This window comes from Podarcis erhardii (assembly GCF_964252035.2).
Source record: "Podarcis erhardii genome assembly, chromosome: 7".
In the NCBI taxonomy this organism is placed as follows: domain Eukaryota; kingdom Metazoa; phylum Chordata; class Lepidosauria; order Squamata; family Lacertidae; genus Podarcis; species Podarcis erhardii.
The window spans coordinates 79,370,815-79,386,838 of NC_138511.1; the positions used below are offsets into that span (position 1 = coordinate 79,370,815).

The following is a 16,024-nucleotide window of genomic DNA, read 5'->3' on the forward strand; positions in this document are numbered from 1 at the left end:
GCTGAAGGTACTATGTTTAGTAGCCACTTGTAGCCTAATTCTGCAACATTTGTCTAAACCTTTTTGTGAAGCTTTTGTGAAGCCATTCAAGTTGGTAGCTTCGTCAGTCTTACGAGAGAGGGATCAAAATATTTGTATTTCCACTTTGTCCATGTCATGCAGAACAGTATGTGCTTCCAGGAAGTCCCCTCTTTCTCCCCTCTTAACTGTCCTAACCCCCCAACTGTCCTAACCCCGCCCCTTAAAGTCCAAGTCTCTTAACATGGATCTAACCCTGTTTATTTAACTCTGCTTAAAACTGGTTGAAATGCAAAATCTTCTCCTCAACAAGTCTAGTAAGTGATGGTACAGAGTATTCCTGCAGAGGGTTCCCAGTTTCCCCAAAGCTTTTTTTCATGCCTAAATGATGGGATAAGACCAATTTAGATTGAAAAGCTGACTTGCAGGTGAGGATGATAGGAGTTGCATACTGTCAAAATTTGCCTTCCTGCTCTTCATCATCTGGCCATTGGTCCTTTAGCTAAGGTCACATCTAAGATTGTAATCAAACAGTAGAAGAAAAAAGGTATTGAAGTGATAGATTGGATGGGAGGAAAAATGGGCCAGGGGAAAGGGAGGGTTTACCTTGAAACCACTTGAAAATAATTAAACCAGTGTTCTGACCAATGGATTTTACTCATTTTATTTTATTTAAAGATCTTATTATCTTGAACCCCTTTTTATTTAAAAGATTTAATTCACTCCCACCTCCTTCTCTGTGCCAAATTAAGCAAACCACAAAACCAAATAATAATAATGATAATGATAATAACAATCCATGAACTAATCTTTTGCTCCTGTCCTCAGCATTACCTCTGAACTGCAGATCGGGGTTAAACAGGACTGGACTGACATACCATGACTATTTAACAACAAACTGTAACTTTGGTCAAGATTTCTGTGTTGCCAGTGTTCTGCGTACAAATATAAGTAAGATTTATCTGGGGTTTTTTTGTCTTTTGTTGTTGGAATTCCTAAATTAGTGGTAAGGAAGCTGTGGCACTTCAGCTGTAGATGAATTAGAATTCCCACCTGCCTCATTTAGCCTGGCCACCAGTCAAAGATGATGGGAGATGTAGTCCAGCAGCATCTGGAGGATCACAGTTTCCCAATCCTGCCTTGAGACTGTCTTTAAACCTCTGTCAAGTATCTTGGGTTGGGCAACAGGAGTTCAGGGAAGTATTTTCTCACCCTGTAAACGGTTATGATCGACCAACAGAGAGAATGCAGTGTATGGCACATGTATTGTCAGAAGTATAGAAGAAGTCATGATTCTTCATGCTGCAGATTGGACCTGAAATGAAGTTCTACATTCATTCCAAATTTAATGTCTTTTACTCTGGTCTATGATCATAATAAAGCTTTGAAAGCTGCAGTTATATTTTACAAACTACAGTTGCAATCGAAATTATTCACACCCCATTGCAAATTGGGTTGATTATCAAAATTTATAGACTTCTAGCTGTTTGCATTGAACAAATCAAACAAAAGCCATTGAAATAGCTCTGCAAAATGGCTGCTTCAAGTGTTTTCCCCAAATTCAGCTGAAAATGCAACTGATACTGCCAAGAAGAACAACATTATTTATTTCAGTCGAAAGACCTACAAAATCATTTTCAAAAACAAGATAAAAGAGAAATACAGGGAAGATTAAAAGGTGGTCACTTTGTTTTATCCAGAGTATGTAGGTTTCTATTTCTTATTACTTCTGAGAGGAACTTAGCCAAGGCCAGGGTAGTATCATCTGACTTATATTGGCTTCTCTAGTCTCACTATTATTCAACCCATCCTTGGCAAGCATCTTTTAAATGCCTTCAGAAAAATTGTGTATTCCACCAGGCTCATACAAGCCATTCAGAATACATCTTTCCATTGGTTAATTGATATCTGTTTCTTTACTTTTAATAGCTTTTATTGTATGCTTTAAATATTATGGCTGGAAGACATTTTGATATTTTTTCTTTCTATGATATAGTGGTGTGTACATATTTTAATTCATAAAGCTCATCACTTTATATTGCCGAATTTAATAATACTTTCCATGTTATTTGTTTGAGAAGGTTCTCATTCAGACAATACAGAAAATTGGAACCATTACAATGAACGTGTCTTAGGAGCAACAAACCTCCATATCAAGATGATTCTTTCAAATTCTTTTTCATAGTGAAATTCCAAGTGCAACTTTTGAGTCAATGCTCGTCATCCAGATTCTGTTCCTCAGGCAATTACAGTTTCACTGCAGGCGATGGTAAATTCTTTCAGATGAAGAAGCACTGCTGCAAGACTGAACTGTGTAACAATGCAATTCTCAGCCGTACGTTTCTGCATCAATTTAGAATCATTAACATGTTAGGGTTTTGCACTGAATTTGGCCATGGCCTGGATCCTTAGTCAATCAGCAGTACTTAGAGAATCTGTGCCTCATTCAAATGGGGTGAGACAGCCCCAGGTGGCTACAGGTTGGGTTGAGCAGCTCAGGACTATTAGGGGCTCTGAAGGGATGGCGAGTCAGGCAGGACGGGGAGGCAGTCATGAGGAGAAACTGTGAAAAAGAGGGACCTACTTGGTAGCTACGGACGCGGGTGGTGCTGTGGCTTAAACGACAGAGCCTAGGGCTTGCCGATCAGAAGGTTGGCGGATCAAATCCCCACGACAGGCTGAGCTCCCATTGCTCGGTCCCTGCTCCTGCCAACCTAGAAGTTTGAAAGCACTGAGTGTAAGTAGATAAATAGGTACCGCTTGGGTAGGAAGGTAAACGGTGTTTCCATGCACTCCTCTGGTTTGCCAGAAGTGGTTTAGTCATGCCCTTTATCTTTTATTTGGTACCTATGTCTGCCAGAGAAGGGATGGGTTGCCTTTCCAACCAGGCCTCTCCTTCTTCCTGCCCCTCAAAGCAGCACCATGCAGGATCAGATCATCCTTCTGATAGGTGGGAGGATCTGATTCTTGTCCCAACCATATTTTTACTGTATATTAAGATATGGTTACACATCGCCCCGGTATCCAAGTGATGTGAGATTCCATGGGTACCAGGCATGCTGTAACCCAGGCTCTGTGTTTCCTGCGGGAACATAATGCACTGTGGTGTCTTTATGATATATGGTCATGCATAAATATATACAACCTGAGGCCTACAATGAAGACATCCACCAGAACATGCCCTGCCCCTCTCATAGACACAGCAGCATTCTTGCCTTGGCAGTTTGTCTTTTCCTGGGAATGGTCACATCCCTCTTATTCTAATCAAACGTAATCCTGGTTTTCTTACTACACAGGGAGCAGCCTCCATTCCTTTGATGTGCTGCAGTGCTAATCTGCTATTTTAATGACCCACTTCCCCAAAATGGTTACCTCAGCAGTAGATTGCTTCTGACAAAAGTCATGTTTATTTCCTGGGATTTAGAAGTGTCTAAAGAAGTGTCAGTTATGTCAGTTTAGGAACTTTACCTATGTTAATTAACCCAGTGGATAAGGTTTTTTTTTGGGGGGGGGAATCGGAGCCAAGAATACAATCTTCAAGATGCCTTTATAACATTCCCTATGCATAATTAGCCATGAATGATATTTAAAGCAACATAATTGGATACTTAAGCGCATGAACAGCTCATAAATAGGTTATGGTCCCTTAAAGATAACGTTCAATTAGATGCTCCAAATTTGGGCCTTACAACTCGCCTATCTTATCCAGACCCTTGAACTGCTTCTGGTCAGTCTTTTAATTGACAAAACAAGCACTGTCTAGGCTGGCAGTTATTTCTATTATTGTTATTTATTTATTTAATTTATATACTGCCCTGTACCTTCTCAGGGAATTCACAGAAAGTGACGGTTAGTTCATTGCTGAAGTGCAGAAGACAGACAGAATCTCTGTACAAAGATAAGGGACTAAGAACATATGCTTTCATACAGCCTACACCATAATCAATGGCAGGAAAACCTTCTGAGAGATTGAGAAGGGAAGAAAGTTCACACTCCCCCACTCCCCTTTATGTAAAGGTCATTCATCTCAGAGAACAATGGTGACTTTGTCCCATGCTCAGTCCTGAACCCAGATTGTGTCTAGATTATATTTTATCCAAGAGTACTTGCAGCTGCCCCACCAAAACTGGAAGGCCCTAGGGTGGATTGCATTAATATAACACAGAGATACAAAAACAGAGAAAAACATCATCATGCTCACTATACTTTTGATTTTGGCAGTTCCTGATCGCAACATGCTGGCTGAAAATGGTTTGCAGTGCCCATCCTGCTTCTCCAAAGGAACCATAATGTGTAAAAGCGAGAAGCACATCAACTGCGTTGAGAATGAGACCCAGTGTACTCAATTTAAAGTACATCTTCTTACCGGTAAGATTGCTACTCAGACAAGGGACAAAGGCCTAGTAATTCTTGGTCATGCAGACTCTCTCCTTGTCTTCTTCTCTCCCTTCCTTCCTTTCCCTTGCATGTTGCTGGAACAATGAGAGGGATCATATTTCTCACTGACCCGACTCTGCACCCTTCCGTATTGTTTTGCCTGCCTGGTCTGTGTCCTTTAACTCTCATAATGCCACTTGCTTGTCCAGAAGGAGGATTCAAAGTGAGATGTGTATATAAAATACCCTTCTAAACAAAAGTAAAAAAGTGTGAGTATGCTTATAGCCCCGGGGAAAGATGGCTCAACCCCAAGCATGTGAGTCTTTCAATGTGTCCTTTGAGAGGCTAAATGGCAGCAACTGGGAGGACTGGTCGTGCCAAATGTATTACTGGCTGGAGGGAAAGCAGCTCTGTGAGTAAGTGTGAGTAAGTATGAAGAGAAGTGTGAGTAAGCGTACTCACAAAAAGTGCATTGATTGCTTCACCCCAGTTGCATCCGAATCTCTCCACCATTGGGATGTTTCTGTCTTGCTCAAAAAACATATTTATTATGTAAAAGGAATGTAATACATTTCCTTTAATTCTGTGACAATGAGCAGTATCTGTCTAACGCATAACAATAGTGCAAGTATTTACAGTTGTGCAACAGAAATTCCGTTCTCTGTATTTTCTCTTTAGCCTCCTAAAATATTCTCCACAGAATTGGAAAAAACCTCAGAATTCATTTACGGGATACACAGAAGGAGGAAGGGAGGGGGAATATGTTCCATTCTACAACCCTACATTATTTTGCTGATGTCATGATTTAGCTACATCCGTAAAGTGCTTTATATGCATTATAACAATTTGACACCAGATGGCGCTGTGGAGTCCCATCTTTCTTCAACAGGATTTCCTAGTACGAAGTTTGCAACGCAATTGACTACAGTGGTAACTCTGGTTACGAACTTAATTCATTCCAGAGGTCTGTTCTTTTTTATATATATATAATAATCTTTATTAAGTTTTTCAAAAGGTTACAAATAACAGAGCAGAAAAAGAAAAAAAAAAGAGGTAAGAAAAAAGTAAAAAGACCAGAGAAAAAAACAAAAAACAACAAAAAAGGTTTCCACCTTTTAAACTCATTTTCCTTAACTTCTTTTCAAGACTTCCCCACGTCTCCCCTTATTGTATTCCATCTTCAATTGTTTATTCAAGCAAGTTTTCCACTTAATATCCTAGAACATAGTTTATTTAAAATCACTTAACCCTAGTTTAATTAAGATAATTTTTTATAATAGAATTAAACTTTAGTTCATTATTATACCTTAGCCATTTATTAAAATATATACCTTAGCCCTATATATAGAGAAGAAGAAGAAGAAAAAGAAAAAGAAAAGAAAAAACAAAATAATATACCCTTCCTAAGGTTGCCACTATTTCCCCTCCACCGATTCCCCATTTTTATAATAATAATAATAAAAAAACCCCATAATTTTTATACTCCTAAAGCAAAAAAAGAACAGACCCCCTTCGGACTGTTAGGTCCCACCCTTCCCTCCCCGGTTTCCATCCCTAACCAAAATCCATTTGGTCCATCTTTTTAGCCTGGTGATCTTACGTCCAAGGCACGCAAGTCTCTCTCAGTCCCTTTCAGCTGGTTTCTTCGGAAGTCTCTCTTGCTTAACACCCAGGGTCGAAGATATTTTTTCTCGGTGCTGACCGTGATTCTTCCAATGAGTCCTACTTGTTTACACGTGGTGCTCCAACACTGTTTCCAAAATCTATATGTCCCAACTAGTCCAACTTTCACCTTGGTCAATTTGAGGTTCTTCTTAGCAAATCTCCAGTTCTCTTTTCTCTTCTGTATCATCTCAGCCGTCCCTTCTTTCAGCTCCTCCTGCTTGGCAGATATCTCCTCCTCCTCAATCTTTGGTTCTTTTTCTTGTCCAGCTGCCTGTGTTTTGAGCAACGAGTCTTTTTCCAATTCAGTTGGTATATCTTCAGATAACTTCGGGTTTGAGGGGCTCGTAGACAAAACAGGGCCTTTCTCATTCATCTCTAACAACTTTCCCATGAGAGAGATCAGCTTTTTCAAGTCAGCACGTATTTCCTCTATTCCCTGTTTTAGTTCCATTCTTGTAATGTCCAAGGATCCCCTCTAGAGGGATTCTGGTTACTTAATGTTCTTTTCCCCTCCGACCCAAAAGTCAAATTTGTTTGTAACAATCTTTCTTTGTTTTCAATATTTTGTAACAATATAACCGGTTAAAGTTTCAACTTTCAATTCTTCCAACTTTGACAGCTAGTTTGACAGCTGTCAAAGGTTTCTATAAATCCTCAGCAGGCTCTTGACTCAGGTTACTCCCGGGCTTGAGAAGAATGGTACTTAATTCAAATAAAGTAAACTCTAGTCCTCCAGCACATTAGCTTAGTCCTTTTAAATCCGTGGAATTTGTATCTTTATCCAATCCCGGCAGCTCTTCCTGCGACCTTAGTTGACAGGTCCTTGCTTTGAGCTGTTTACAATAGGGGGGAGACGGACTTCCTTTTTTTCAGCTCCCCCGCTCGTGCCAAATCCAAAGCCAAATATATTGTAATCCAATTTTCAAATTACTCACGGGTTGTTGTTCTTGCTTTTAAGTCCAAATTTAATAGGAAGAAGTCAGCGCTGACCGAAGAATGGCTTGCGGCTTCACTCAGCAGGGGAAGCGGAGGACTCACATCACCACGCCACTCCCTGGCACCCGATCCGTAGCCTTTAAAAAGGCTCCTTCACGAGTCAGGAGGGCGCTTATGGTGCCCGCCGAGTCACCATGTCCCCGGGCTCCGTGCCCGTGGTTTTTAAGGGTCCCCGTGTCGCCGGCACGGCAAGACCCAACCCCCTGCTAAGCCGATTCCCTCCGGAGCTCGGAGGGAATCCGCCATTAGCCAGTCGCGCCAACCCGGAAGTCTCCATTCCGGAGGTCTGTTCTTAACTTGAAACCGTTCTTAACCTGAGATATCATTCTAGCTAATGGGGCCTCCTGCTGCCGCCACACTATTTCTGTTCTTACCCTGAGGTAAAGTTGTTTACCCGAGGTACTACCTACGGCTTAGCGGAGATTGTAACCCGAAGTGTTTGTAACCTGAGGTGTTGTAAGCTGAGGTACCACTGTACCCTAACCCGAGATCCAGACATAGATGAATACCTCCCTATCAGTATATTTTTCAGGAATAATGCTACATTGAGAGGGAATTTGGGATGAATGTGGGAGGGGCATATGGCTGGTTTGCCTCAGGAGGCCATTTGAGCTGTGTTTGCCCTACATTCTTCCTTCTCATTCTTTTCCTGCCATTTACAGCCTTGGCTTTCCTAGTTTCTCTTTTTAGGGTTGAGTAAGAATTCTGAGGTGAGTACCTCATTGGCTCTTGCGATTCCCCCTTTTCACCTGCTTTATGTTTGATGTGTTTAACATGAAAATAGCTATGGGAAATAAAAGGAGGATTCTCTGGATACTTAGATCACAGTAGGGCAATGAGGGAGCCTCAGTTGGCCCCCAACCATCCTGAGAGACAATGAAGTGCATCTCCTGACTTATGACAGGTTCACTCAAGGTTCAGACACCAAGGAGGGATTGTTTGTTTTCAGATCTTGCTGTGTGGCCGTAGCATGTGACTTTTACTACACCCAGGAGATGGGGGGGTAGAATTCCTCCCATTTTATTGCAACTCACCTGCCCACAAGTATTTGATTTGGTTAATCTTATTAATTAGGCCTGTTTTCAAATCCTCTGATTTCATTATATTTTATAAATATGACTTGTTTATTAATATTCTTTGTGTGTATCTTGAGAGTCCTTTGGGTATGATAGTAATTTTAAAACATATCTGAGTTAATTTTTTTTACCTGAACTTCTAATGTTGACAATTTTGTATAATCATGTTCTGGTGAAATTATGATATTTCTCAGATATCTTAAATATACTCATTTTAAAACTAACTTATTAAAATTCTCGTTCACCATCGCAGGAACCATCTCCTAGTCCCTGAGTAAAGGACTAATGTCAACATTTCTCTCCCCATCCCCCCCAGCTTCATTTAAGGGCCCCAAGTTCACTTTCCAAGGTTGTGGAACAACAGATTTTTGTGGCATCACGAAAAATAGAAGAGCTGCAGTTGGAGGTGGGAGCTTTGTCCTTTTTGTTACCCAAGAAAGATGTTACAATGCTCCACAAATCTCACACCAGCTGGAACGTGAAGAGTGAATGGGACACTGTAGACCTCCTCCTTGTGTATTCCAAAATCTATGGCAAAGAGGAGGAATTGGAGGCCTAGTGGTGAAATTCAGGACTCAGGATCTCTGTTTCTTTCTTTTTTTGCTTTTGTTGGAAGTAAAGGGAAACAAGGAACAGAAAAAGAGGTCAGAATATGGGAATTCTGGATTCTAACTACAAAGAATCCTGTCGTGTCTCATTAAAAAAAAGTTTTTGTGCTTGCTTCGGCAGCACATACACTAAAGAAGAAAAAATAGTTAAGTTTTCAGTATGATGATTACAATGCAAAATAAATGGTTATGGAGAATCAAATGCTGGTTCTCAGATCTGTTTCTTTCAGATACAAATGCAATTATTATTTATTGGTTTAGCCACACCGATTACGAAAGACGCAATACATAAAACAGAATAAAAACAAAATAAAATACATTGCACAGTTAAATCATTAATAGAATCAGATGGTTCATTAGATAAGAGGTTTCTCCTTTGAAAGATTTAAATTAGGGCACATTTTAAGGCAGAGTTCAGTGGAGCTCAGCTCTGGCACCTCTCAGGTTAGTGTCATTTTCATTCTAAGAGAACAAGGAACAAGCTCGTGGTGAACTCTGGCACCTGCAAATCTAGAAAAATAGCACAGATCCCTACAATTTTTTCTCCTTACAATCTTAACTGTAAAGGCAAAACAGATCAATTTCTCATAGGGGTAAGGGGATTTGTCCCTTAATAAATAGTTAATCATATAAACAATCCATCTCTCAATAGGGAGATTTAAATATTTGAACAAAGAATGTATAATTTATTATTAGAATGGGAATTAAAGGATGAAGAAGTAAAAGAAGTTATGATCAAATGGGCATGCGATATAGGATATGTAATTCGGCTGGACCAATGGGAGAAATTATGGAAATATGACATCAAATTCACGGCATGTTATACAATAAGAGAAAATTTTGTGAAAATGGTGTACCAATGGTACTTAACTCCAGTAAAATTGGCTAAAATTTACAAATTAAAATCGAATACCTGTTGGAGATGTAAAAAAGAAATAGGAACAATGTTCCACATGTGGTGGGAATGCCGACCTATTAAACAATTCTGGAATGAAATCTATGAAGAACTCAAAAAGATGTTTAAAATATCTTTTAGTAAAAAACCGGAGGCATTCCTTTTAGGTTTAATTACAAATGATATCCCCGAAAATCAAAGGAAAGTATTCCTTTATGCAACAACAGCTGCCAGGATGCTTATAGCTAAAAACTGGAAAGGCAGAAAAATTCCATCAGTGAAAGATTGGCAAATTAAATTTTGTGAATACATAAATCTAGCAAGACTCACAGCTTACATAAGGGGACAATCGGACCAGAAATTATTAAAAGAATGGGGCTGTGCTAAAGAGTATATGAAAAAACATTGTTCTGGAGTTAGTATATTGGTATGTAATGAATGATGCTTTACAGGGTTAAAGAACAAGAAAAATGGTGTAAAAAAGCACAAAGATGGAAGTAATCTAATTAGACACAACAATACAGTAAGAGTAATTTTTTTGGAGGTCTTAGAACAAAGGAAGGAAGTCAATTTGTGTTTATGTATGTAATGATATGGTTTTGCTCTGTAGATGTGTGTTTTTTCATTTTTGTTTAGTTTAGTTTTGTTTCCTTTGCCCCCTTTTTTTTCTTTTTTTTTTTTAATGTTCCGGGGATTTTTGTCTGTATAGTACTATTTTGGATTCAATGTTTGTAATTTTTGTTATGATTCTGCATTGAAAATAAAAAAAATAAAAAATAAAAATAAATAAATAAATAAATATTTGAACAAAGCTTCTCTTAAGTCCTCTTAGATGGAACAAACCAGTAAGTAGTTGGGTGAATATTCAGGCCCCTTACCTTTATGTAGGCAAACTACATGGGGGATCCAGAGAGAGCAGCCTTCAACTATGATAGAGTTGTAAAAACTTTTCCCCGTTTGGTATTTGTGATGTGCTTACATAGTGAGGGGGCTGAATGGCTAGTTTGGCATAGCAAGTTGCAGGCAGTTGGGATTTCAGTTCCCACCAGCTGCGAGCAAGCAGCTACATTGTTGACATCATGTGATGTCTCTGAGCGTGAGACAGGAAGTCTCAGCCAGTTTTCAGTGTACTCGGGTGGAGCTACTGAGAGTTGTCTTTCGCTTCTGTGTAGAAGCAGAGTCGAGTCAGATACTCTCATGCTGTACTGCTCAGGAGAGCAGACATGTTTAGTACAGTCTTAATAAAGTAGCAGTAGACTACGGACTGCCTCTTTCTTCTGTGATGCGATGCCAGGAGAAAGTGAGTGTGCTCCTCTCAGAAGGGAGGGGTCGCTTATCATCGGTCTCTCTGGACTGAGGGAGGATTCCAGCCAGAGAGTGACCACCGGAGAGAAGCCCCGGCGTCCCGGGCGGGCATTTTTCCAACACAGGCTGGTCCCCATGAGGCAAGGTGAGGCAACCATCTTAGGAGGATAGATCCATAGGGGCAGCAGATCTGACCTCCAGGGAATTCCTTGCCCCTGCTGCTGACACAGTGGCAACAACAGCCGCAGTGCGCTTCTTAAAGACCAGATTTGCCCCTCCCCCACAATCAGGTTGCCTCTTCAGTGGCCTCTTGGCCAATAGTAGGCGCTTCTGGTCTCCTCCTATGCTTGTTTCCTGTGAGGATCTTTATTCCTCACCCTTCACATTCTTCTGGATGTCGATATGCACTCATCTCTTCTTCCCTGGAATGGGGAGGCACTATTTTGTGGTTTGCCTCAGCTGCCAACATGTCTTGGAACAGACTTGCCAAGGAGCACATTTGACCATGAAATCATGCTTTAAAATATGAAATTTCATATGACAAGGTGTCACCTCAATATCTAACACAGTAAGAATATCTCAAGGACGATCATAATCATCAATAATGCGTAGTATTTTCTTATTCCAAGATGGACACTCTACCCAAAATGTCCCATCTCAGATGTCCCAGCTCCAAGGGCTAGTATGAAATAACTTGGGGGGGGGGAATCTACATAACACATCTGTGATGATGGCACACCACTGCCTCCTTCAAGTAGACAGGGACCACCCCCTCTTTCAAGGAGGCATTAATCACCTCCCTGACCCAGTCAGCTGTCCCCTCCCTGCTACTTCAGACAAGAGGGGCAAGGGGCAATGTCCTTGAATCTTACCAATTGAAACTCAGTCAACACATCAGGGCTAGACCATGCTCTGGACACTCCTTGAGTTTCATCTGCTGTAACAGCTGAGTCAGGTTCCCAGTGAATGCAATCAATTTCATCCTCAAAATGCTTTGCAAACAAGTCACAGCATTGACAAGTCACAAGCACATTCCCCGACTCCCAATGACAGGCACCCCATATTTTCACCTTGGAGCTTTCCTTTTTCTCACCCAGCCTCTCACCCTGGGAGATGCCCACTTCTCCACCTCTCCACCGGGTAACTGGCAGCTGGTTGAGTCCCCCCCCCCCACTTGACAGCACATTAAGCATTTTATTTTATTTTTAAAGCTCAGTCCAATGTTTCATATCATCATGTGGTTGAGATATCTTAGCATTGCCTCATCTTTGTGTCCCCCCCCCTTTTTTTTAGTGTGAGAGGGTTTCCTAATTAATGAAACATTGGAAATAAATGGAGAGGGAAAATGCCACATTTTCTTAGATGTGATTACACACATATGACTTTACTCCATCCTTTAGAAATTCTGTTAGTATAAATAAATGAGTAGAAGGAGGTGTATTTAAAATAAAATTAATAGCAATAATGATGGCAATGTTGGTGCTGTTAGGATTTATAAAAGTGAGAACACAATAAAAGCAGGAAAGTGAGGAGAAAAGAAAGGGGAGAATTGAGAGAAAGTAAAAAGAGAAAGAAGGAAGGAAGGAGGGAGAAAGAAAAGGGAAAAATGGGGAAGAGAGGAGTGTGTATGTGTGTTAAAAATGGTGATGAAAGCTGTTCAGAAGTCAGATCACTGGAAATAGGTTACAAGAGGAGATGTTATCTACAACCCTTTCATTCCTGTAGCTCCACTAGTCCAACCTGTAGATCGCGATTTACTGATTGTGGAAAGAATTCTGCTCGATCACTGTTACCGAGGCATCTGCCAGAGACAAACCCAAGCAGCCACCGCCTCATCCCAAGCTCCTCTCATGGGAGGGGATGTTCTGATGCTGCACAAGCCCACCCTGCTCCCACCCCTGTCCCATCGGGGAAGCAGCTGGTGAGCTCCTCTCACGAGAGGGTATTTTTGGAAACCCACCCCTGCCCCTTACTGGAGGAAACCTTGCTTGTTGGATGCAGCCCCTGCAAAGGACGTGCCTGCCCCACCCTGCGGGAGGACAAGTCCCCACCCCAGCAAGATGGGTGCTCGGGGGCCACAGCAAAAGCAAGTTTCTCTTTGGATGCCATGCTTGCGTTGCTTGCATCATCATCATCATCATCATTGATCAATTAAATAAAATTATTTGCTATCTTGCCCAGGGCAGCTCAAAGTAACTTACAAACAACACCCCACAGAGAGGGAGGGGGGTATTGGTTTGTGAGAAGGGGGCGATCTGGTTTTCATTATGTGCTTTGTGTTTTTCTCTTGTAAACTGCCATGAGATCAATAGATGAAGGGCAATATTCAAATTTAATAAAAATAAACCAAAGTGTGGGTGGTGGTGGGAATTACATTAGAAACACCCCACCCACTCCCAGAATATTAGGATGTCAATGCCCCATGGATGTGAGCAGGTTCCATGTTTACCTGATGTGTTGGAAGAGCATGTGTGTGACATGCTAATTGTTGATTACTTTGTGCCTCATTAGGATTACTTTGTTTCCAGCTCAGTTTTACCATAAAGCCCGAGGGAGGAACACATGTAGGTGTGGTTGGACTGGAAGAGGCACCTGGCTGCATCCAATATGAAAAAAGAGCTTTGTGTTACAATATTAAAATATAGGATTTCTGGGAAAGCATGCACTCACTACTTCCATAATTTCCTGCTCCTCACTGGACCAGTCCTTCCCAGTTGGAATCCTTGGTTACCTTTCCTAGGCCCATAAATCCCTTCAAGTCAGCTTCTTCTTCCATAAGCCACCTGCTGGTTCGTTCCTCCTTGGCTTTTGATTGCTATGTTATTATGAGGGCCATCCTGAGTATATGTTTCTTCTTTGCACAGTTGGTTTGGATTGCACTTCAAGGCCCCCAAGCCCTTCCCCTGAAGATTACTTCACACTGACACATAATTTTAGTTTAAGTTACTGGGCAAAATTTAGGCCACAGCTTTATTGTATACAGCAAAGTGAGTGGTGTTGGCTTAGGCTTCTGTCTCTCTGGCTGGAAGTCTGAAAGGGTAAACACCAAATGAGGGAGCAACATCAATGAAGACCAACGTAGCTCACCCCGGGGTTCCTGTGGTCCTGGCATGGCCCTAGCCCCTTAAGAGGACTTTGGATGAGATCCAGGACCCCCAGATTCCTTTACCGGAATACCCTTATTCATGGAGGGGTAGGTGATGGCTGCACCTCCCCTACCACACACGCCAATAAACCAATGCCTAACCCCCAAAACTTACAAAGTTGTGACGATTGCTAAGGGGGTAGGCGAAAACCAAGTGGCTACATCCAATCTGCCAAATGGAAAAAATTCCTACCCAGCCCCTGCTCCAAATCAGGCGACCCAATCCAAAGCAAGGCCAAAGCAGTACCACCTAAAATTAGGGAGGGAGGGCGGTTGTTCGGAAATGTGATGCAAGTACCCCCAGGTATGCCACGCTGCCGCTTTTATAGGCCCCAGGAATTGCGCCAACTGCCCGATTGGCCCAAACAGCCTGGCACGATCCTGGGACCCAATGGTTAAGGCTTTGGCCATGCCCGGCAACAACTTTCCCAGCAGGAGGGGTGCCTTAGGGGCCCGCGTGCAACCAGGACCCTCATTAAGGAGGATCCCATCTACTTTCCAGGCTAAACAATACAGAGGTGTGGGAACAGTGCAATGGTTTGGTAAGACCCTGATTTCTGGTCTGAAAGAGCAGCAAAATGTATGTACAGCAGGAGGCGTGAGGACTCTGCCAGGGTACTAGAGTCCAACAGCATTCTTCCCAAAGCCTAGAAAGCAGTAACCCCAGCTTTGGGAAGGAGCCCTCATGTCTCCTTCCCAATCCTGTTGCCACCCCAGGACCTGCTTTCACGGCCCTTTTCGGCTGGCAGGGAGAAATCAGGACACCCTGGAATCAAGGCACAAACCAGGACAGCTTAATGAATTCCATAGCTGTTCCCGCCTAATCCGGACTGTTGAGGGGTATGCATTTAAATCAACTTTAAAATAACTGTGCCTCCAAGGTGAATGTACTCTTGAACTGTAAGGAGAAGATTAGAACATTTACAACTCAAAATGATCAGACCTGGAGGCCCATAGGATTGGCATAAAAGACCAATGCACCCTTTCTCTGTGTCCTGCATCCCATTTCCCTCCACCAACAACAAAAAAGGAAGAGACAGGGATTCCGAGGCCAAGCTCTCATCACTAGGCATCCAACTCCCCCCCCCCATGCTGTAAATTATTGAATTCACAAGGAGGAGGTTTATGCAGAACCATAATTACCCATCATCATGAGGCTGGTGTGAGATTTGTGTAGCATTATAACTGTTATTTCAATTGGAAAAGAGAGCTATTGCTCAAATTCCAACTCTTTCTTCAATGGCACAGAAATCTGTTGTTGCACATGCTTGGAAAGTGAAGTTACTCCTATGAACAAAATCTGGAAGAAAAAAAAAATGTTCACATTAGTCTTTTACTAGGGTCTAGGAGTTTATGGTTCTGGGGGTCGATGAGAATCTTAATGACTTAATTTTATACGTGTGTGTGTGTGTGTGTGTGTGTGTGTGTGAGTCTACTATATTATAACTGATTTTTATCTTGTCCAGATCAAGGGAACTAATAGTTCAGCTCTGTTCTGACTTGGTCACACCACAGCTGGAATACTGTGTCCAGTTTGGGGCACTGCAATCTAGGAAGGATATGTACAAGCTAGACTGTGTGCAGAGGAGGGCAACCAAAACGATAAAGGGTCAAGAAACTAAGCCTTATGTGGAATGGATGAGGGAGTTGGGTATATTTAACCTGGAAAGGAGGCAACTGAGAGGACTCCTTTTCAAAGCCTTAGCCACTGGACTGGAAGTGATTATCATTTGTTAGTTTTCCTCAGAGATGCGGGTGGCACTGTGGTCTAAACCACTGAGCCTAGGGCTTGCCGATTGGAAGGTTGGCAGTTCAAATCCATGTGACGGGGTGAACTCCCATTGTTTGGTCCCTGCTCCTGCCTACCTAGAAGTTCAAAAGCACGTCAAAGTGCAAGTAGATAAATAGGTACTGCTCCGGCAGGAAGGTAAACAGCGTT

At 41.9% G+C, this 16,024-nt stretch overlaps 1 long non-coding RNA gene across 1 annotated transcript; it reads left to right on the forward strand.

Moving 5' to 3' along the window:
* Positions 1–2,209: 2,209 nt before the first annotated feature.
* LOC309346266 lies at positions 2,210–4,911 on the forward strand. The gene is made up of 3 exons (XR_014158544.1): positions 2,210–2,353; positions 4,240–4,664; positions 4,864–4,911. It is a non-coding gene; the product is annotated as an uncharacterized lncRNA (long non-coding RNA).
* The last annotated feature ends 11,113 nt before the right edge of the window (positions 4,912–16,024 follow it).